This window comes from Saccopteryx leptura, chromosome 6, assembly GCF_036850995.1.
Source record: "Saccopteryx leptura isolate mSacLep1 chromosome 6, mSacLep1_pri_phased_curated, whole genome shotgun sequence".
NCBI classification, from domain to species: Eukaryota; Metazoa; Chordata; class Mammalia; order Chiroptera; family Emballonuridae; genus Saccopteryx; species Saccopteryx leptura.
Window position 1 is genome coordinate 144,857,466 of NC_089508.1, and position 25,016 is coordinate 144,882,481.

Below are 25,016 nucleotides of genomic sequence, written 5' to 3' on the forward strand. Positions count from 1 at the left end.
CTTATTTAACATAGTTCTGGAAGTCCTAGCCACAGCAATCAGACAAGAAGAAGAAATAAAAGGCATTCAAGTTGGAAAAGAAGAAGTAAAACTATCATTATTTGCAGATGATATGATATTATATATAGAAAACACTAAAGTCTCAGTAAAAAAGCTACTGGACCTGATAAATGAATTCAGCAAGGTGGCAGGATATAAAATCAATACTCAGAAATCAGAAGCATTTTTATACACCAACAATGAACAGTCAGAAAGAGAAATTAAGGAAACAATCCCCTTCACAATTACAACCAAAAAAATGAAGTACCTAGGAGTAAACTTAACCAAGGAGACTAAAGACTTGTACTCAGAAAATTACAAAGCATTGATAAAAGAAATCAAGGAAGATACAAACAAGTGGAAGCATATACCGTGTTCATGGTTAGGAAGAATAAACATCATTAAAATGTCTATTTTACCCAAAGCAATCTATAAATTCAATGCAATTCCTATTAAAATACCAATGACATACTTCAAAGATATAGACCACATATTCCAAAAATTTATATGGAACCAAAAGGGAACACGAATAGCCTCAGCAATCTTAAAAAAGAAGAATAAAGTGGGAGGTATCACACTTCCTGATATCAAGTTATACTACAAGGCCATTGTACTCAAAACAGCCTGGTACTGGCATAAGAACAGGCATATAGATCAATGGAACAGAACAGAGAACCCAGAAATAAACCCACAGTTCTATGGACAACTGATATTTGACAAAGGAGGTAAGGAAATACAATGGAGTAAAGACAGCCTCTTTAACAAACGGTGTTGGGAAAATTGGACAGCTACCTGCAAAAAAATGAAACTAGATCACCAGCTTACACCACTCACAAAAATAAACTCAAAATGGATAAAAGACTTAAATGTGGGCCGTGAAACCATAAGCATCTTAGTAGAAAACATAGGCAGTAAGCTATCCGACATCTCTCAGAGCAATATATTTGCTGATTTATCTCCACAGGGAAGTGAAATAAAAGACAGGATAAACAAATGGGACTATATCAAACTAAAAAGCTTTTGCACAGCTAAAGACAACAAGAACAGAATAAAAAGACAAACTACACAATGGGAGAACATATTTGACAACACGTCTGATAAGGGGTTAATAACCAAAATTTATAAAGAACTTGTAAATCTCAACACCAGGAAGACAAACAATCCAATCCAAAAATGGGCAAAAGAGATGAATAGACACTTCTCCAAAGAGGACATACAGATGGCCAATAGGCATATGAAAAAATACTCAACATCACTAATCATTAGAGCAAATTAAAACCACAATGAGATATCACCTCACACCATCCAGAATGGCGCTCCTCAACAAAACAATACAGAATAAGTGCTGACGAGGATGTGGAGAAAAGGGAACCCTCCTGCACTGCTGGTGGGAATGCAGACTGGTGCAGCCACTGTGGAAAACAGTATGGAGATTTCTCAAAAAACTGAAAATCGAACTGTCTTTTGACCCAGCTATCCCACTTTTAGGAATATACCCCAAGGACACCATAGAACAGCTCCAAAAGGAGAAATGCACCCCCATGTTTGTGGCAGCATTGTTCACAATAGCAAAGATCTGGAAACAGCCCAAGTGTCCGTCAGAGGACGAGTGGATTAAAAAGCTTTGGTACATATATACTATGGAATACTACTCAGCCATAAGAAATGATGACATCAGATCATTTACAATAACATGGATGGACCTTGATAACATTATATGGAGTGAAATAAGTAAATCAGAAAAAAACTACGAACTATATGAATCCATACATAGAAGGGACATAAAAATGAGACTCAGAGACATGAACAAGAATGTGATGGCAACAGGGTGGGGTTTGGGGGAGGGGGGATAGGGCGAAGAAGGAGAGAGGGGTTGGGGGAGGGGAGGGGCACAAGAAAACCAGATAGAAGGTGACAGAAGACAATTTAACTTTGGGCGAGGGGTACACAGCACAATCAAATGTCAAAGTAATCTAGAGATGTTTTCTTTCAACATATGTACCCTGATTTATCAATGTCACTGCATTAAATTTAATAAATAAATTTAAAAAAAAGAAAAGAAAAAGTATTTACAATATTTATTGAAAAAATTCACATACAAGTGGACCCACACATTTTAAACCTGTTCCATTCAAGGGTCACCTGTATGCGTGGGGCTGGGTTCCAAAGAAAAGAGCGTAGGAAGAGGCTTCTTGCTGAAGCTGCTCCTGGTCAAGGTCCCACAGCAGCCTCACTTGTGTCCCTTTCTGCTTAGACATGGAAAACATTGTAAAGTTGAGTCAGAACTATGGTGAGCCTTTAACCACAGTGAACGATTTAAAAATTCATGTTTTCCTATGGACTTCCATTTTTCTACCACCCTCGTTCCCTCAAGACATTAAGATTCACACAAAAGACACTTGCTGCTGTGTTCTGAAATGATCATTTTGTGATTATCATTTTGGTCTATATCTGAGCCCCATTTTTCCAGCCTAGACCAGCTGCCCTTATAAATAAAGATATCAGTTCAAAGGAAATGTAAGAATATATCTTCATGGAGTGAACAGCCCCTTTAGCTGTTCAAAGAATTTGAGGACCTTGTTTGTTTTCAAACAAGTAAGGAGCCTCCTGCAACCTCCCAGACAGCTCGCAGGAAGCCTGGCCTAAAGAACAGTAGGTGACCTGGTGGACACACTGTTGTTGTTCTGTCCCCATCCTTGCTCTGTTTTGTGTTTGCTTGTTTGGTTTTACTTTCAAGATGCATTTATACCTGACCTCGGTTCACCCTCAGATTTAGGTTAGTGCAGGTGTGGGCAGCAAAGACATCCAGAGCTGGGTCCACATCTATTCTGTCACTCGGCCACGAAGCAGAAAAGTGGAGGGTGGAAGTCGCTGTCTACAAGTTCCTCTCTTCCTTCTCACGTGAGCCTGCTCCAGGGGAGATGGCTGAGCCAAGGCCCTGGGGAAATCTCTGCCGGGCTTCGGAGGAGCCCAGAAGAGGACTTCCCTGAGAAGAGAGCAAAGAGAGGGTGGATGGGAGCAGCTTTCCCCACTTCACACAGGACACAGGAACTATCTCAGCATCTCCAGTGCACATGCCCATGCCATTAAAAGTACAGTGTACAGTAAGCAATCTGCAGTAAAGACTCCGATACTTCTGAAATCTTTTCACACTTTAAGAAGCTTCCAAGCAAAGCACTAGCAACTAACACCATAGCATCTGCCAATCATCTTTCTAGATGTTAAATAGTATTGAGTTGAGGACAAGGGTGGAACACTAGAGACACAGCCAGAGGAAGGAAAGAGAGAGGAAATGGGGTATTAAGTGACGAAGTGGAATAGTACCAAGGTTTCCTCAAAGTTGCCTGAGCCACACTATTTAAAAATATTTTGTAAGCAACCCTTGATATGCAATAACTTACTCATTAAACATCTTTCTTTTTGCACCTAATAAGGTAATGCAGCTGTTGCATTACTACTATTACTACTACATCATAATGTTATTACTATTACTGCTAGTATCGCTACTGTGACTATATATCATGTTAGACATTGTGCCAGGTTCTGTGTACAGAGATGAGCAAAGAGCCTAGTCTGTCCTCAGAGAACTTGCAGTTGAGAAGAAGGGACAAGTGAGTGAGTAGCCAGTCATAACATGGTGTCACTAGTGCTGAGCAGGGTGAATGAGACTTCTTTGGTGTCCAGAAGAGAAGCACAGGCCAGCAATGGGAAAGGGATGGGAGCTGCTTCTGGAGCCATAATAAGAGGCATAAGGTGTGGCTCTTCTCCCACATGAAAAAGGGTCAGGAGCTGTGAGCCGAAATGTGCCAAATGGTTTCTATACCAGGTGAAGCATGGAGGGAAAGCCATGGGGTAGTGGAGCCAGTCCAGGCTCAGGCCTGTCCTGGGGGTGAGAGACAGCACGGTGTGGTTGGAAGATCCAGGTTGACTGGAGCATGGAGTGGAGGGGACAGGGTCTAGGTTCAGGGAAAGCTCATTATGTTCTTTGCCTGCTAAGCAGTTTGCTCTTTGTTTTGTGAATAAAAGTATGATAAGTTTTTAAGTTTGGGAGTGGGGAACAGAGTGATAGAGGTGGGATGGAGACTGGCAGATAATAGGTTTTTGAAGTTTGAGCTGTGTGCTCAAAAGTCTTTTAAGAAAGAACATACTCTTTTTTTCCTGTGTCTAAATATTTTTTATTGTGGTAAAATTGTTCTACAAGAGTATATGCATTTATGTATTTCAGGTGTAGAACACTATACTTCAGTATTTGCATTCACTACATTAGTGCTCACTACTATGAGTCTAGTTACCCTCTGTCACCATATGATTGGTACTGCCCACTAACCCTGCCCCCAGACCACCAATCTGGAAAACACCTTCCTTGCAGTGTTAGATCAAGGATGTTTATTTAGCTTTTCTGGTCATCTTGCCAACCAAAGTTTTCCATTCAGCCTTTCTGTGTCATAAATTAGATCCACCTTTCCCAGATTGCAGCTATTGCAGAGGTCGTTTCTGGGCTGCACAGCATTGGAAGGAAATGGGGACATGGGCAAAGAGAAACTGGCCAGAGCTGTAAGAATCTTGTTTGATTAGATCCAGCACAGGTGAGTTCTAAACTGAAGCTAACTTCCAAAAGATGTGAACACTGTGCTGGACCATGGAGACAAATCGTTAGAAACGGGCAGCCTTTTGGTCTCCTGACCCAGAGAAGATGCTGTCTGCACATTTCACAGAGTAAATTGGAGATGTGGTGAGAATCTGGTTAATTTAAGATTGATATTCTGGTGGAATTTGTAGACTAGTGTGAAACTTTGGGAGTAGGAAAGGAATTTCTGGGCACCTAGTGTCACAGCTGTCTGGCTTTTTGGCCAGGAGAATGAAGAACATCCAGGGAGGCTGCAGCCACCAATATGACTGTCCACAGCACTGGTCGGGAAAAAGCAAAAAGTAAATCCCACTTTTGATCTATGGTGGGTGGAAGAGGGAGAAAGAAAGAAACAGTAATTCATAACTTAGTTCAGCTTGCCCTGCCAGTTCCCCACCTGCCCCCTGCCATCCCTACCACACCTGCCCACGGAATGAACCGGTGGCAACCTTGGCAAAACCCTCGCCCACTGCTCGCTCAAGGCAGTACAGCTCAGGGGAAATGTTCAGTGAGCTCAGAGTTCAGAACCTGACCGATGACACCTTTCCAGTGAGCCCCACCCTCAACCAGCAGGCCCCTCACCACTTGAGGGAGGCGATTATTGACGTCTGTCATTCCTTGGTTGTAAAGCTAATTAGGATCACAGTAACAGAGGGCGATTCGTACACACTTAAAAATGGTTAAAATGACAAATATTGTTAGCTACATTTTACCACAATTAAATAAAACAAAACTGAGTTTCAGGAGAAAAGTTGTTCTAGTCTCTGTTTTTCAAGAATACCTGGCTTTTTCTTAGTCTGGGGTCTTTGTACTCATTCTTCTCGCTTTCTGGAAGTCTCTTTACCAGCACGTCATATAATTGGTTCCTTCCACATCCAGATGTCCTTCAAGTTTCTCCTTCTCCTGTCCATATCACTTTATCCTGTTATTTGTCGATTTATTTATTATCTGTGTGTCTCCCATAACTAGAATATAAACTTCCAAGAAAATTTCACCTGTTTGTTCTCTACTACTCAGAACAGAGTCTAACCCTCAATCAGTGCTTCTTCAATACTTGTTGAATGACTGAAGGGCTGAACCAATGGATTCTGGCACTTAAAGGATCAGTGTATGTTTTCAGTAAATGGGCCTAATTTGAAGTCAAGGGCACAGTCTAGGGCTGTGATTCTATCTTCTGGAGTATACATCTTTATATTTTCTTTTCCTTCCCATTCTCCACTCCCAATTTTCCAAACCCTAATTCCAATTTAATACCTTTCAGTGAGTAATACTAAGCCTCTGGACTCTTACCCCACCCATGTTAAAGTCCATTTTTCCACACCCTCCATGTTGCCCTGCCTATATGGAGAGGCTCAGGCTTTAAGCGGGGAAGTGATTTAAAAGGGCAAAATGAAACATCACATGGGATGTTATGCAGAGGCAGATTTAACAGCTGGTGCACCGGGCATGTGCCCTGGGCCCAGACCTGAAGGGCTCCACAAAACCCCAACTTTGCACTTTTTTCAATGACACCAAGTTTGATTTCATATGTGCAATTTTAACATTAATAGTATATAATATTTTTTATTTATTTAAAAATATGTTTAACATGTATTTTTTAATAAATAAATTTTTATTAATTTTAATGGGGTGACACCAATAAATCAGGGTACATATATTCAAAGAAAACATGTCCAGGTTACCTTGTCATTCAATTCTGTTGCATACCCATCACCCAAAGTCAGATTGTCCTCCGTCACCTTCTATCTAGTTTTCTTTGTGCCCTTCCCCCTCCCCTTTTTCCTTCTTCCCTCCCCCTGCCCCCCATAACCACCACACTCTTGTCTATGACTCTTAGTCTCATTTTTATGTCCCACCAATATATGAAATCCTGCAGTTCTTGGTTTTTTCTGACTTACTTATTTCACTCTGTATAATGTTATCAAGATCACACCATTTTGTTGTAAGTGATCCGATGTCATCATTTCTTATGGCTGAATAGTATACCATGGTGTATATGTGCCACATCTTCTTTATCCAGTCTTCTATTTTTTTTTACAGTGATTAAAGCCTTTAAGTAAACTCTTGGCCAATAATACAGCAAGAATCTATAAAAGAGTAGTGTCCTTAACATGTTTGCCAAGTCCAAGTTGGCCCCAACACCTTGCCAAATCCCTGAAAAATGCAACCCAACCCCTGTTTAGTCTGTTAGGAGCTGTCACAAGGAGCAGGAGTCCAGGAAATGTCCACATCCAGGAAAAGTCCACATGGCACTGGAATTGTTGTCACAATTCTATACTTTGCAGCTCACGTCCAAGTCCCAATGACCACTACTTCTAGCTGGTAATGATTCAGGTAGACTGGAAAAGCCATCTGCAGCATGTGTGGAGATGGAGCTTCTGTTCTCCTCTGCCTGGAGAGATGAGATCAGGGTACTTTTCCCTGGAACTCTGCGACTGTGACTTGGTAAAGAGAACCTTGGGATACACTAAGCTGGGTGGCAAAGGTAGATTCATAATAGAAGTTGGCAAAAGGGGGAAAGAGAGCTCTAGATTAGGAGTAGGTCCCAGTCTGAAATATGAGTGGGGCATTGAGGTAGGAGGAATAAAGGAAACACTGTATATTAAACAAAGCAGCAGAAAATAGGACTATCAACACCCACAACAGAGATCTTTGAGGGAAGAATAAAAAACCTGACTATTCAGGCAAGACATAGTTAAGTAGCCCTTGTGCAAATGAGATCTGTTTACCTGCTTCTTGGAAGAAATACCCTAGGCTCGTCCACAGTGTTGTAGATGGGGCTGACAGCCCTGGGCACCTTCAGCCTTCAGTGGCAAACTCCAGCATTCTGGGCAAGGTTAGGTCATAGGTGGCTGGAGCAGGGCTGGAAGAGACTGATCCCTTTCTTAGAGGAGCGAGGGGAAAGCCTACCTTCCAGTGTCCCTGTTTCCTCCCAGCAGAGGCATGTAAGTCTGGCAGGCTTTAGCTCAATGACCTTCCTTTCCACTATTGAAGCAGGACCCTGATGGCATCCTATGAGACCCCTTAGGGGCGTTGGAGCCTTTAAGGGTGTATCCTAAAAGCTGGTAGTTCCCCTGATCTCTATTGGGCTTTTTCTGCCTCTTGGTATCTTAAAGGCCATGCTCAGAAGATCTCGCTGAAGGGGTTGAGGATCCCCATTCGCCTATATAAATCTTTTCCATATATCGGAGCTATTTGGAAAAAGACAAAACAGTGTTATTAGCTGGATCAAATAAAGAAAGTAGTAGTTTGCAGGAGAAAAATATTTGGTGTCTCCCGTTCATCAGCATTCATTCCTAGGTCCTGGCCGGTTGGCTCAGTGGTAGAGCATTGGCCTGGAGTGCAGGAGTCCCAAGTTCGAATTCCTGGCCAGGGCACACAGGAGAAGCGCCCATCTGCTTCTCCACCCCTACCCCTCTCTTTCCTCTCTCTCTCTCTCCTCCCCTACCACAGCCAAGGCTCCATTGGAGCAAAGTTGGCCCAGGCGCTGAGGATGACTCTGTGGCCTCTGCCTCAGGTGCTAGAATGGCTCTGGTTGCAACAGAGCAACACTCCAGATGGGCAGAGCATCCCCCCCTGGTAGGCATGCCGGGTGGATCCCAGTCGGGTGCATGCAGGAGTCTGTCTGACTGCCTCTCTGTTTCCAACTTCAGAAAAGTACAAAAAAAAACAAGAAAAAAGGGCATTCCCTTGTGCTAAAGCTCCAGGGAGCATGGAGTGAGCTCGAGTATGTCCTATAAAACATGGAGCTCTATGTTGACATACAAGTCTTTAAAGAAGGAGGAACTGCTGAAATAGTTCATCAGCATTTGTCCCTAAGACAGCAGTCTTTATAGTGGAAACACCATAAGTAAATATTTGCTGTCTGTATATAGAGTAAAGGGGGAATATGGCAAATGCTGAAAAGCCGTGATAATGGCATATAATTCTAGACTTTGAGCTGATTTTAAGTTGACCATTTCAGTATAAAGTTGTCCATTGATTTGCAAGAGCAATTTGCCATTTAGTGGAAGTTTCCCAGAGCCATTGTTGTTGATCCTTTGAAAAAAGGAACAACAATAATTTTGAGGCTCAAAATCTATAAGCTGTAAGGGTCTCTTATGCCCCTTGATAATCCAGGAGGCAAGAAGATCAAAATATGGAAGTGTATTCCATGGGCTATTAGATGGTTTAGTGTGCCCAAGCTGTAGCTGCTCTTGTACCAATTGAGCAGCTGCCCTAAGTTTCTCCTGAGAAAGGGGCCATTGGTCTACCCATACAGGATTATGTGATTTCCAAGTAATTGGGTCTGCACAATGCATTTATTGAGGTAGCAGGAGCTACCATGGTCCCTATGCTAAATTTTGATATCATAATCCACACATTCTGCTATTGGGTGCCACTTCTATGGGGGTGAGAATTCCTCGCTGTTCTTTCCCTAGTCCCTTAGTGGGCAAAAATCCCTGATCAAGCATCTGAGTACTGACTAAACTATTAGGACTGACAAGCAACACTCCCATATTTTTCAAAACATCTCTACCCCACAAATTAACTGGCCATCCAGGGAGCACATAAAACTTAAAAAATCCAGAATGACCTTCTTAATTTTCCCAATGTAGAAAACTAGAACTTTGTTGAGGGGATTTACTCTGCCCTATACCTTGTAATTCTGTGACTGCTGCATGAATGGGCCAGAAAGAAGGCCAATGTAGCTTAGGAATAACAGATACATCAGCTCCAGTATCTAAAAGACCTTTAAATTTATGCTCATGTATTGTTAGTTCCAATTCAGGGCGTTCCTGACCTATTTTTTTTTTAAATCCAATTGGCAAAATCAGAGGAACCAACTCACCAATTTGCTTGGGGCCCCTTTTGCAGGATGTGGCCTGAGAAGCAATATTAGCATCCTTATACTATTCTTCTAACTCCCTGAATTAGCCGTGAGACAAATTCTTTTTTTCTTTTTTTTTGGATTAATTTTAATGGGGTGACATTGATAAAATTGTCCTTCATCACATTCTAACTGGTTTTCTTTGTGCCCCTCCCCTCCCTCAACCCCCTCCCCTCTCCTCCCCCCACCCTGTAACCCCAACACTGTTGTCCATGTCTCTGAGTCTCATTTTTATGTCCCACCTATGTATGGAATCGTACAGTTCTTAGTTTTTTCTAATTTACTTATTTCACTCAGTATAATGTTATCAAGGTTCATCCATGTTGTTGTAAAAGATCTGACGTCATCATTTCTTATGGCTGAGTAGTAATCCATAGTATATACATACCAAAGCTTTTTAATCCACTCATCTTCTGACAAACACCTGGGCTGTTTCCAGATCTTTGCTATTGTGAACAATGCTGCCATAAACATGGGGGTGCATTTCTTCTTTTCAAACAGCACTATGGTGTTCTTGGGGTATATTCCTAACAGTGGTATAGCTGGGTCAAAAGCAGTTGGATTTTTAATTTCTTGAGGAATCTCCATACTGTTTTCCATGGAGGCTGCACCAGTCTGCATTCCCACCAGCAGTGCAGGAGGGTTCCCTTTTCTTCACATCCTCGCCAGCACTTATTCTGTGTTGTTTTATTGATGAGCGCCATTCTGACTGGTGTGAGGTGATATCTTATTGTGGTTTTAATTTGCATTTCTCTAATAATTACTGATGTTGAGCATTTTTTTATATGCCTGTTGGCCATCTGAATGTCCTCCTTGGAGAAGTGTCTATTCATCTCTTTTGCCCATTTTTGGATTGGGTTGTTTGTCTTCCTGGTATTGTTTTACAAGTTCTTTATAAATTTTGGTTATTAACCCCTTATCAGACGCATTGTCAAATATATTCTCCCATTGTATAGTTTGTCTTTTTATTCTGTTCTTATTGTCTTTAGCTGTGCAGAAGCTTTTTAGTTTGATAAAGTCCCATTTGTTTATCCTGTCTTTTATTTCACTTGCCTGTGGAGACAAATCAGCAAATATATTGCTGCGAGAGATGTCAGAGAGCTTACTGCCTATGTTTTCTTCTAAGATGCTTATGGTTTCACAGCTTACATTCAAGTCTTTTATCCATTTTGAGTTTATTTTTGTGAATGGTGTAAGTTGGTGGTCTAGTTTCATTTTTTTTCAGGTAGCTGTCCAGTTTTTCCAACACCATTTGTTGAAAAGGCTGTCTTTACTCCAATGTATGCTCTTACCCCCTTTGTCAAATATCAGTTGTCCATAAAAGTGTGGGTTTATTTCTGGGTTCTCAGTTCTGTTCCATTGATCTATATGCCTGTTCTTATACCAGTATCAGGCTGTTTTGAGTACAGTGGCGTTATAATATGACTTGATATCTGGAAGTGTGATACCTCCCGCTTTATTCTTCCTTTTCAAGATTGCTGAGGCTATTTGTGTTCTTTTTTGGTTCCATATAAATTTTTGCAATATGTGTTCTATATCATTGAAGTATGTCATTGGTATTTTAATAGGTATTGCATTGAATTTATAAATTGCTTCGGGTAATATAGACATTTTAATGATGTTTATCAGGGGTCCCCAAACTTTTTACACAGGGGGCCAGTTCACTGTCCCTCAGACCATTGGAGGGCTGGACTATAAAAAAAACTATGAACAAATCCCTATGCACACTGCACATATCTTATTTTAAAGTAAAAAAACAAAACGGGAACAAATATAACATTTAAAATAAAGAACAAGTAAATTTAAATCAACAAACTGACAGGTATTTCAATGGGAACTATGCTCCTCTCACTGACCACCAATGAAAGAGGTGCCCCTTCCAGAAGTGCGGTGGGGGCTGGATAAATTGCTTCAGGGGGCCGCATGTGGCCCGCGGACCGTAGTTTGGGGACCCCTGATGTTTATTCTTCCTAACCATTAGCACGGTATATGCTTCCACCTGTTTGTGTCTTCCTTGATTTCTTTTATCAATGTTTTGTAATTTTCTGAGTACAAGTCTTTAGTCTCCTTGGTTAAATTTACTCCTAGGTACTTTATTTTTTTGGTTGCAATGGTAAAGGGGATTGATTCCTTAATTTTTCTTTCTGACAGTTCACTGTTAGTGTATAAAAATGCCTCTGATTTCTGGGTATTGATTTTATATCCTGCCACCTTGCTGAATTCATTTATCAGGTCAAGTAGTTTTTTTACTGTGACTTTAGGGTTTTCTATATACAATATCATATCATCTGCAAATAATGATAGTTTTCCTTCTTCTTTTACAATTTGGATACCTTTTATTTCTTTTTCTTGTCTGATTGCTGTGGCTAGGACTTCCAGAACTATGTTGAATAAGAGTGGTGAAAGGGGGCACCCCTACCTTGTTCCTGATCTTAAGGGGATTGCCTTTAATTTTTGCCCATTTAGTATGATATTGGCTGTGGGTTTGTCATAGATGGCCTTTATCATGTTGAGGTATGTTCCCTGTATTCCCACTTTGCTGAGAGCTTTGATCATGAATGGGTGCTGGATTTTATCAAATGCTTTTTCTGCATCTATTGAAATTATTATATGGTTTTTCTCCTTCCTTTTGTTTATGTGATGAATCACATTGATTGATTTGCAAATATTGTACCAGCCTTGCCTCCCAAGAATAAATCCCACTTGATCATGGTGTATGATTTTTTTTATATATTGCTGGATCCAGTTTGCTAATATTTTGTTGAGGATTTTAGCATCTAAATTCATCAGGGATATTGGCCTATAATTTTCTTTTTTTGTGTTGTCTTTGCCTGGTTTTGGAATCAGAATTATGCTCGCCTCATAAAAGGAGCTTGGAAGTTTTCCTTCCTTTTGAATTTTTTGAAATACCTTGAGAAGGATAGGAGTTAGTTCTTCTTTGAATATTTGGTAGAATTCACTTGTGAAGCCATCAGGCCCAGTCTTTTCTTTTTTGGGAGTTTTTGGTAACTGTTTCAATCTCATTAGTTGTAATTGGTCTGTTTAGGTTCTCTGATTCTTCCAGATTGATTTTTGGAAGATTATATGTTTCAAGGAATTTGTCCATGTCATCTAGGTTGTCTAGTTTTTTGGCGTACAGTTCTTCATAGTATTTTCTTACAATATTTTGTATTTTTGTTGTGTCAGTTGTTATTTCTCCACTCTCATTTCTAATTTTATTTATTTGAGTCCTCTCTCTTTTTTTCTTGGTGAGTCTGGTTAAAGGTTCATCGATCTTGTTTACCTTTTCAAAGAACCAGCTCCTGGTTTCATTGATTCTCTGTATTGTTTCTTTAGCCTCTATGTCATTTATTTCTGCTCTGATCTTTATTATTTCTTTCCTTCTACTACATTTGGCTTTACTTGCTGTTCTTTTTCTAGTTCTTTTAGATGTAGGGTCAAGTTGTTTATTTGAGCTTTTTCTAGCTTCTTGAGGTATGCCTGTAATGCTATAAACTTTCCTCTCAGGACTTCTTTTGCTGTGTCTCATAAATTTTGAATTGATGTATGCTCATTATCATTTGTTTATAGAAATTTTTAAATTTATTCTTTGATCTCATTGTTTACCCATTCATTATTTAATAACATGCTATTTAGTTTCCAAGTATTTGAGTATTTTTCAATTTTCCTGTTGTGGTTGATTTCTAGTTTCATGCCATTGTGATCAGAGAAAGTGCTTGATATGATTTCAATCTTCTTAAATTTGTTGAGATCACTTTTGTGCCCTAACATGTGGTCTATTCTAGAGAATGTACCATGAGCACTTGAAAAGAATGTATATTCTGCTGTTTTAGGGTGAAAGGTTCTGAAAATATCTATTAAATCGAGTTGATCTAATATTTCCTTTAAGTCTGCTGTTTCTTTGTTAATTTTCTTTCTTGAGGATATATCTAATGATGTTAGTGGGGTATTGAAATCCCCTACTATTATAGTATTGCTGTTGATCTTGCCCTTTAAATCCATCAAAGTCTGCTTTATATATGCAGGTGCTCCTATATTAGGTGTGTAGATATTTATAACGGTTATATCTTCCTTTTGGATTGCTCCCTTTATCATTATGTAGTGACCTTCTTTATCTCTAACTATAGTCTTTGTTTTAAAGTCCATTTTGTCTAATATAAGTATTGCTACCCCAGCTCTTTTTTCATTTCCATTTGCCTGGAATACTTTTTTCCATCCTTTTATTTTCAGCCTATGTGCATCTTTTGATTTAAGGTGTGTCTCTTGTAGACAGCATATGTATGGGTCTTGTTTTCTTATCCATGCAGCTACCCTATGTCTTTTGATCAGATCATTTAATCCATTTATATTTAAGGTTATTATTGATATGTAATTGTTTATTGCCATTTTATTCTTTTTTTTTTAATTTTTTTTTTTTTCATTTTTTTTTCTGAAGCTGGAAACAGGGAGAGACAGTCAGACAGACTCCCGCATGCGCCCGACCGGGATCCACCCGGCACGCCCACCAGGGGCGGTGCTCTGCCCCCCAGGGGGCGATGCTCTGCCCATCCTGGGCGTCGCCATATTGCGACCAGAGCCACTCTAGCGCCTGAGGCAGAGGCCACAGAGCCATGCCCAGCGCCCGGGCCATCTTTGCTCCAATGGAGCCTTGGCTGCGGGAGGGGAAGAGAGAGACAGAGAGGAAAGCGCGGCGGAGGGGTGGAGAAGCAAATGGGCACTTCTCCTATGTGCCCTGGCCGGGAATCGAACCCGGGTCCTCCGCACGCTAGGCCGACGCTCTACTGCTGAGCCAACCGGCCAGGGCCCATTTTATTCTTTAAAACTGTGTTCCTCTTTTGCTATATTCTTTTTCTCCTTTGATCTGTTTACAACAGGTCCCTTAGCATTTCTTGCAGCCTTAGTTCAGTTTTAGTAAATTCCTTGAGTTTTTTTTTTTTGTCTGTAAAGCTTTTTATTTCTCCTTCAATTTTAAATGATAGCCTTGCTGGATAAAGTAGTCTTGGTTGTAGGCTCTTGTTCTGCATTACTTTGAATATTTCTTGCCATTCCCTTCTGGCCTCAAGTGTTTCTGTTGAGAAGTCAGAAGTCATCCTTATGGGGGCTCCTTTGTAGGTGATAGTCTTTTTTTCTCTAGCAACTTTTAATATTTTCTCTTTATCACTTAGCTTTGGTATTTTAATTATGATGTGTCTTGGTGTTGATTTTTGGGTTTCTCCTTAATGGAGTTCTCTGTGCTTCCTGAACATGTGAGATGTTTTCCTGCCTTAATTGAAGGAAGTTTTCAGCTATGATATTATTGAACAAAGTCTCTATCCCTTGTTCTTTCTCTTCTTCTTCAGGAACCCCTATGATGCGGATGTTATTTCTCTTCATGTTGTCACAGAGCTCTCTTAGAGTTTCCTCAGACTTTTTGCGTCTCTTTTCTTTTTTCTGCTCTGCTTTCATGTCTTTATTTATCATGTCCTCTAACTCGCTGATTCGATTCTCTGCTTCATCCATCCTGCTTTTAATTCCTTCCATTGTGTTCTTCATTTCAGATATTGTATTTATCATTTCTGACTGATTCTTTTTTATTATTTCAATGTCCTTTTTTATATTTTCTATCTCTTTATTTAGGTTTTCGTAATGATTATCTATTGTTGTTCTAATATCTTTGAGCATCCTAACAATCATTATTTTAAAGTCTGCATCCGGTTATTTGGTTATTTCTGATTCATTTAGATCCTTTCCTTTGGGATTTCTCTTGGTTCATTTGTGTTGCATTTCTCTGCCTTCGCATTTTCTCTGTGTAAATGTTTTGGCAACTGGAGTCCACTGGGTATGGCCTCTGTTCCCTAGGTATGGTCTGTCTGCAGGTCCGCCACCCCCTGTTCTGTTGCTGCCTAAGGCTTTTGGATAACATGTATTTTTATTTTTCCTGTCTCTCTTTCTTTTTTTTTTTTAAGGGGCTTAATATTTTCTTCTGTGTCTGGGGAAACTGACCTTAATCCGCCTCTGACACTATGGGATGATTCTAGAGTGAAATGAAGCAAATCTTCCTCCCATACTCATATTTTATTACAGTTATAAGCTGGCACAAGGCTCACTTCCAACTGTGAGAGGCTGCAGAAACCAGTGGGTAAGAAAAACCAGAAGCCATCTGAACTGGTCTCCATTCTGCTGCCACACAGGGATGCCTTCACCATGGCCATGCTTCCATCCCCATAGCAGGCATCACCGAGCATGCGGCACCACTTCCTGCAGAGCACCGGAAGCCTTGGAAGGTTCAAAGAGCTCTCTGCTGTTGGGGAGTATTTTTGTCCATTAATCTTAATAAGTGTTTCCATCTTCCTCTGGGAAGTCATATAGAAAATAAGACAATAAATCTTTGGGTTGGTATATTTTGATTTGAGTGGCCAGTGAGTTTTGTCTTTCAAACATTATTTCAAGTGGATATATTTTAAGTATTTGAATAATTGGATTCTTTTCATAGAAAATACAATAAAATGACACTTATTTGAAATTTCTCCAATAAGAATTGAGTTTAAAATATCAATTAAGTAAGGATATTTAAGTATGATTCTCATTTTTGAATTAATGTATAAGCTACAGATATTTATATCTTATAAATGTATGGATATGTATGTGTATATACAGATATATATATATTCTTTCTTCTTTTTATTTATTTATTTATTTATTTTTAGAGAGGAGAGAGAGAGACGTGAGAGAGAGAAGGGGGGAGGAGCTGGAAGCATTAACTCTCATATGTGCCTTGACCAGGCAAGTCCAGGGTTTTGAACCGGCGACCTCAGCATTTCCAGGTCGATGCTTTATCCACTGCGCCACCACAGGTCAGGTATATTCTTTCTTCTTGTATTTATTTTTCCATTTGAATGTATTCTGAATTTGCTGGCATGGTAAGCAGCATAATGACCCTGAAGATATCCACATCTTAATTCCTAAAACCTGTGAATATGTTACCTTACACAGCAGAGGCACCTTGCAGAAGTGATTAAGTTTAAAGAACTTGAGAGGAGAAGATCCTGGATTATCCAAGTGGGTCCAATTTAATTGCATGAGTTCTTAAAAGTGGAATAAAAATGTGTCTGAAGGATGTGATGTGAAAAGTATTCGAGAGATGACGTCAGTGTAATGGCGTGTTAGGAAGCGATACCGATAAATCTCCCCCAAAACTCAACAAGATCTTCAACCAGAAACAGAAAAATCTATCCTTGGAGCCTCCAGATGTTTCACAACACACCTGAAGGTATGGTCGAACGAAATATTGGCTAAATATATAATCAAACCCCAAAGGAAATAGGGAGTAAGAAATGCTCCACTTTCCTCACTAACCTTAACAGGGCGGCTTTCACTGGGAACTGAGAATATAGAAACTGAGGCAGGTAAAGGGGGTGAATAGATCCAGGTCGCGGCACAAACGGCCGAACCATGCTGTAGCACGGAGATCCAAGCTGAGGAAAAACTGTTCCTGTGGCAACCCGGGCAATACAAGCTAACACTCGCGCCAAACCCAGACAAAGAAAGACAAGTGTGGCAGCCATTTCACCCGATCTCCTGGTCGGCACATGCAGACAGTGGGCAAGAGATTCCTCCAACTGCCTCAGCAGTGGGCGCTCGTGTTATCCCACAGAGAGGCAGAGTCAGAGGCCTTTGTGTGGGCCGAAAGCGGAATCTCCGGGCTGCCCCAGTGCCCTGAGTGAGCCGCGCACGGGGAGGGAGTGAGAGCCAATTCCAATGCTGGAACTTTTCCGTGCGGGTGGGGGTTTCACTCAGAGGGTGAGGCGGCTGGCCTGATATCCTGGTCTGCGCACAGATAGTGAGTGAGAGATTCCTCCAAGTGCCTCGGCAGTGTGCGCCCGTGTTATCCCACAGAGGGGCAGAGCCAGGGGCCTTTGTGTGGGCCAAAGCAGAATCTCGGGCCGCCCCAGCGCCTTGCAAAAGCCATGCACGGGGACGGAGCGAGACTCAATTCCAACGCTGCAACTTTTCCCTGCGGTTGGGGGTTTCACTCAGAATGTGAGACTGCTGGCCGGATATCCTGGTCGGCGCGCGCAGCCAGTGAGAGAGAGTTTCCTCCAAGCGCCCCAGAAGTGGGCGCCCGCCTGTGTTACCGGACAGAGTAGCAGACAGAGCCAGAGGTCTTTGAGTGGGCAGAAAGCCCGCCTGATTATGCTAGCAGCTCTGACTGACTGAGCCTTACCCAGAGCCCTGTGCTGAGTGGAAATAGAGTGGGGAGTTGCCAGCTCTTTGAGCCTCTTACTATCCAGGCAGAGGCAGCAGCAACCCCATAGCTGGATTATCAGGCTACTAATTGAGGAAGGAAAGACTAGGAGAAAGGCTCCAGGAACACGGACTCTCTCACTGTCAGAGCCTATAAATGCTAATGAGCCTCGACTGCCAACGAGACTAAAACACAATACATGACATTGCCATAGAGACTTATCAACTGCAAACCTCTACCTGAGCGTGGCAAAGGGGCAGAACCCGGGGTACAGAGTCACCGAACAGGAAGAGGGAGAGAAAAGAAAAAGCAAGAAGATAACCTCTCAAAATCAAGAATAATCTGCAGACTTTATAACCTATCCCATTTTATTATATTTGTTCGTTTGTTTCTCTTATCTTCATTCTTGATACTTTTTTTCCTCCTCCAATTTGGCCGTTTAACTCTCTGCCAGTCTTACTCTCTCCTCTCCTTGAACTACACTACCCATAAGTGTTACATCTCCCATTATCTTTTCTCTTCTCTTCCTTTCTCTCTATGAGGGTTGCACTCCAAAACTCTTAACTCTCTCTCTCTCTCTCTCCTTTCTTTTTTCTTCTTTTAGTGGTTCCCTCTTTTTCTCTCTCTCTCTCTCTCTGTTTTCTCCCTCTATATTAGTTTCTTCCTTTCTCCTTTACTTCTCCTCTCATTCAAACCTCAATAACAAACAAATTGTCTTATCTGGGACTCAAACTTATGTTTGTGGCATTTTGGGGGGGTTTTACTTCACCTTTTTAACTCACTAGCAGTGCTCCCATCCCTGGCTCTCCATTTTATCTAGTTCTTGTTCCACTAAATACAATAGTAATTTTTAATTTGTCCCCCCATTTTTCCGTTTTCTTCTTATTCCTCTCATCATAACTCTTAGACAACCAACACCTAAAAGCAAATAATTTTATTCTCGAACCAAATTTTTTCCTTATTTGCTTTTTGTGGGTCCATACGCTCTTTTTTTTTCTTTTTTTTTTCTTTTTCCGTTTTTCTTTTTTTTTCCTTTCTTTTTTTTTTTTTTTTTTTTTGCCCCTTTATTACTTTTCCCCAATTCAGGCCCTCCATCACAGGCATTGTTTGTTATAATTCACAGTTCACTACAAGATTTTCTCAAGAAAGAGGGGAGAGGAGAGGAGAGGAAAAAAGGAGGGGGGGAATAATTTCCTTTTTAAAAAATTTTTATTTTATTTTATTTTTCTCTATTTCATTATTAATTTTTTTTAAAAAAAAATTCTTTTTGATTTTTTATTATTTTATTATTTTTTTAACTTTTTATTCTTTATTAAATCTCATTAATACTATCAACAAAACCACCCTCTGATGCCATTAAGGAAGAGAATATCGAATATCATGGATACAAAAGAAAGAGAGGTAACACAGCTAGATGAGGAAAAATCTATGGAGAAAAAATTTAATATATTGGAAACCTTAGGGCTAAATGACAGAGAATTCAAGATAGAAATCCTAAAAATCCTCCGAGATATACAAGAAAACACAGAAAGGCAATTTAGGGAGCTCAGAAAACAACTCAATGAACACAAAGAATATATGTCCAAGGAAATTGAAACTATAAAAACAAATCAAACAGAGATGAAAAACTCAATTCACGAGCTGAAAAACGAAGTAACAAGCTTAGCTAATAGAACAGGTCAGATAGAAGAGAGGATTAGTGAAATAGAAAAGAAGCAACTTGAGGCACAACAGAGAGAAGAAGAAAGAGACTCAAAAATAAAAAAAAATGAGATAGCCTTACAAGAATTATCTGACTCCATCAAAAAGAATAACATAAGAATAATAGGTATAACAGAGGGAGAAGAGAGAGAAAATGGAATGGAGAACATACTCAAACAAATAATAGATGAGAACTTCCCAAGCCTGTGGAAAGAACTAAAGCCTCAAGTTCAAGAAGCAAACAGAACTCCGAGTTTTCTTAACCCCAACAAACCTACTCCAAGGCATATCATAATGAAATTGACACAAAACAACAGCAAAGAAAAAATTCTCAAGGCAGCCAGGGAAAAGAAGAATACAACATATAAAGGAAGGCCCATTAGATTATCATCAGATTTCTCAGCAGAAACTCTACAAGCTAGAAGAGAGTGGACCCCAATATTTAAAGTCCTGAAAGAGAGGAACTTTCAGCCACGAATACTATACCCATCAAAGCTATCCTTCAAATATGAAGGAGAAATGAAAACATTCACAGATACAGAAAAGATGAGGGAATTTATCAGCAGAAAACCCCCACTCCAGGAATTACTAAAGGGGGTTCTCCAATCAGATACAAAGAACAAAAAAAAAAAAAAAAAAAACAGAGCCAGAATTAAAGCTCCAAGAAGAACACAATAAAACCAAATTTAAACTGTGACAACAACAAAAAGAAAGAGGGGGAGAAGATGGAGATTAACAGTAGCAAAGGACGATGGAGTGCAAAAGTAATCACAAAATAGTTCGCTACAATGAACAGGGTAGGGACCCTTTTCATTACTCAAAGGTAACCACCATTGAAAAAACCACCACAGAAGCACATGAGATAAAAAGATAGCAACAGAGGAAAGATGTATGGAATACAACCAAATAAAAACAAAAGATAGAAAAACGAAAGAGAAGGATCAAACAAGACACAAAACTAACAGAAAGCAAGATATAAAATGGCAATAGGGAACTCACAAGTATCAATAATTACACTAAATGTAAACGGATTAAACTCACCAATAAAAACGCACAGAGTAGCAGAATGGATTAAAAAAGAAAATCCAACTGTATGCTGTCTACAGGAAACTCATCTAAGTAACAAGGATAAAAACAAATTCAAAGTGAAAGGCTGGAAAACAATACTCCAAGCAAATAACATCCAAAAAAAAGCAGGTGTAGCAATACTCATATCGGATAATGCTGACTACAAGACAGGAAAAGTACTCAGAGACAAAAATGGCCATTTCATAATGGCTAAGGGGACACTGAATCAAGAAGACATAACAATTCTTAATATATATGCACCAAACCAAGGAGCACCAAAATATATAAGACAGCTACTTATTGATCTTAAAACAAAAACACAATCATACTTGGAGACCTCAATACACCACTGACGGCTCTAGATCGGTCATCCAAACAGAGAATCAACAAAGACATAGTGGCCTTAAACCAAACACTGGAGCACCTGGACATGATAGACATCTACAGGACATTTCATCCCAAAGTGACTGAGTATACATTTTTCTCCAGTGTACATGGATCAGTCTCAAGAATTGACCATATGTTGGGCCACAAAAACAACATCAGCAAATTCAGAAAAATTGAAGTTGTACCAAGCATATTTTCTGATCATAAAGCCTTGAAACTAGAATTCAACTGCAAAAAAGAGGAAAAAAATCCCACAAAAATGTGGAAACTAAACAACATACTTTTAAAAAATGAATGGGTCAAAGAAGAAATAAGTGCAGAGATCAAAAGATATATACAGACTAATGAAAATGACAATACGACATATCAGAATCTATGGGATGCAGCAAAAGCAGTAATAAGAGGGAAGTTCATATCACTTCAGGCATATATGAACAAACAAGAGAGAGCCCAAGTGAATCACTGAACTTCCCACCTTAAGGAACTAGAAAAAAAAGAACAAAGACAACCCAAAACCAGCCGAAGAAAGGAGATAATAAAAATCAGAGCAGAAATAAATGATTTAGAGAACAGAAAAACTATAGAAAAAATTAATAGAACAAGGAGCTGGTTCTTTGAAAAGATCAACAAAATGACAAACCCTTGGCAAGACTTACCAAGGAAAAAAGAGAAAGAACTCATATAAACAAAATCCAAAATGAAAGAGGAGAAATCACCACGGACACCGTAGATATACAAAGAATTATTGTAGAATACTATAAAAAACTTTATGCCACTAAATTCAACAACCTAGAAGAAATGGATAAATTCCTAGAACAATACAACCTTCCTAGACTGAGTCAAGAAGAAGCAGAAAGCCTAAACAGACCTATCAGTAGAGAAGAAATAGAAAAAACCGTTAAAAACCTCCCCAAAAATAAAAGTCCAGGCCCTGACGGCTATACCAGCAAATTTTATCAAACATTCAAAGAAGACTTGGTTCCTATTCTACTCAAAGTCTTCCAAAAAATTGAAGAAGAAGCAATACTTCCAAACACATTTTATGAGGCCAACATAACCCTCATACCAAAACCAGGCAAGGATGGCACAAAAAAAGAAAACTACAGACCAATATCTCTAATGAATACAGATGCTAAAATACTAAACAAAATACTAGCAAATCGAATACAACAACATATTAAAAAAATAATACATCATGATCAAGTGGGATTCATCCCAGAATCTCAAGGATGGTTCAACATACGTAAAACGGTTAACGTAATACACCATATCAACAAAACAAAGAACAAAAACCACATGATCTTATCAATAGATGCAGAAAAGGCTTTCGATAAAATACAACACAATTTTATGTTTAAGACTCTCAACAAAATGGGTATAGAAGGAAAATATCTCAACATGATAAAGGCCATATATGATAAACCATCAGCTAACATCATATTAAATGGCACTAAACTGAAGGCTTTCCCCCTTAAATCAGGAACAAGACAGGGTTGTCCACTCTCTCCACTCTTATTTAATGTGGTACTAGAAGTTCTAGCCAGAGCAATCAGACAAGACAAAGAAATAAAAGGTATCCATATCGGAAAAGAAGAAGTAAAGGTATCACTTTTTGCAGATGATATGATCCTATACATCGAAAACCCCAAAGAATCCACAAAAAGACTACTAGAAACAATAAGCCAATACAGTAAGGTCGCAGGATACAAAATTAACATACAGAAGTCAATAGCCTTTCTATATGCCAACAATGAAACAACTGAGAAGGAACTCAAAAGAATAATCCCCTTCACGATTGCAACAAAAAAAATAAAGTACTTAGGAATAAACATAACAAAGAATGTAAAGGACTTCTATAATGAAAACTATAAACCATTGTTAAGGGAAATCGAAAAAGATATAATGAGATGGAAGAATATACCTTGTTCTTGGCTAGGAAGAATAAATATAATCAAGATGGCTATATTACCCAAAGCAATATACAAATTTAATGCAATTCCCATCAAACTTCCAATGACGTTTTTTAAAGAAATAGAGCAAAAAATCATCAGATTTATATGGAACTATAAAAAACCCCGAATAGCCAAAGCAATCCTAAAGAAAAAGAATGAAGCTGGGGGCATTACAATACCTGACTTTAAACTCTATTATAGGGCCACGACAATCAAAACAGCATGGTATTGGCAGAAAAATAGACACTCAGACCAATGGAACAGAATAGAAAGTCCAGAAATAAAACCACATATATATAGTCAAATAATTTTTGATAAAGGGGCCAACAACACGTTTTACGTATGTTGAACCATCCTTGAGATTCTGGGATGAATCCCACTTGATCATGATGTATTATTTTTTTAATATGTTGTTGTATTCGATTTGCTAGTATTTTGTCTCGTATTTTAGCATCTGTATTCATTAGAGATATTGGTCTGTAGTTTTCTTTTTTTGTGCCATCCTTGCCTGGTTTTGGTATGAGGGTTATGTTGGCCTCATAAAATGTGTTTGGAAGTATTGCTTCTTCTTCAATTTTTTGGAAGACTTTGAGTAGAATAGGAACCAAGTCTTCTTTGAATGTTTGATAAAATTTGCTGGTATAGCCGTCAGGGCCTGGACTTTTATTTTTGGGGAGGTTTTTAACGGTTTTTTCTATTTCTTCTCTACTGATAGGTCTGTTTAGGCTTTCTGCTTCTTCTTGAACTCATAAAACTCAACAACAAACAAACAAACAATCCAATAAAAAAATGGGAAGAGGATATGAACAGACACTTCTCCCAGGAAGAAATACAAATGGCCAACAGATATATGAAAAGATGCTCATCTTCTTTAGCTATTAGAGAAATGCAAATCAAAACTGCAATGAGATACCACCTCACACCTGTTCGATTAGCTATTATTAGCAAGACAGGTAATAACAAATGTTGGAGAGGCTGTGGAGAAAAAGAAACCCTCATACACTGTTGGTGGGAATGTAAAGTAGTACAACCATTATGGAAGAAAGTATGGTGGTTCCTCAAAAAACTGAAAATAGAACTACCTTATGACCCAGCAATCCCTCTACTGGGTATATACCCCAAAAATTCAGAAACATTGATATATAAAGACACATGCAGCCCCATGTTTATTGCAGCATTGTTCACAGTGGCCAGGACATGGAAACAACCAAAAAGCCTTTCAATAGATGACTGGATAAAGAAGATGTGGCACATATACACTATGGAATACTACTCAGCCATAAGAAATGATGACATTGGAACATTTACAGCAAAATGGTGGGATCTTGATAACATGATACGAAGCGAAATAAGTAAATCAGAAAAAAACAGGAACTGCATTATTCCATACGTAGGTGGGACATAAAAGTGAAACTAAGAGACATTGATAAGGGTGTGGTGGTTACAGTGGGGAGGGGGGAATGGGATAGGGAAAGGGGGAGGGGGAGGGGCACAAAGAAAACTAGATAGAAGGTGACAGAGGACAATCTGACTTTGGGTGATGGGTATGCAACATAATTGAATGACAAGATAACCTGGATTTGTTATCTTTGAATATATGTATCCTGATTTATTGATGTCACCCCATTAAAAAAATAAAATTATAAAAAAAAAAAAAGATTCTCTCTTTGTCTTTAACCTTTGCCATTTTAGTTATGGTGTGTCTTGGTGTGGACCTCTTTCGGCTAATCTTGTTTAGAACTCCCTGTGCTTCCTGGAATTGTGTGTCTTTTTCTTTCAACAGGGTAAGAAATTTTTTAGTCTTTTTTTCAAATAGGTTCTCAATTCCTTTCTCTTATTCTTCTCTTTTTAGTACCCCTATAATGTGAATGTTGTTACATTTGATGTTGTCCCAGAGGTGGCTTAAACTATTCTCATTTTTTAAAGACTTTATTTATTCATTTTGGAGAGGAGAGAGAACAAGAGAAGATGGGAGGAGCAGGGAGCATCAACTCCCATATGTGCCTTAACCAAGCAAGCCCAGGGTTTTGAACCAGCGACCTCATTGTTCCAGGTTGATGCTTTATCCACTGTGCCACCACAGGTCAGGCAAACTATTCTCATTTTTAAAAGTACTTTTTTCTGTTTTGTTGCTATAATTGGGTGTTT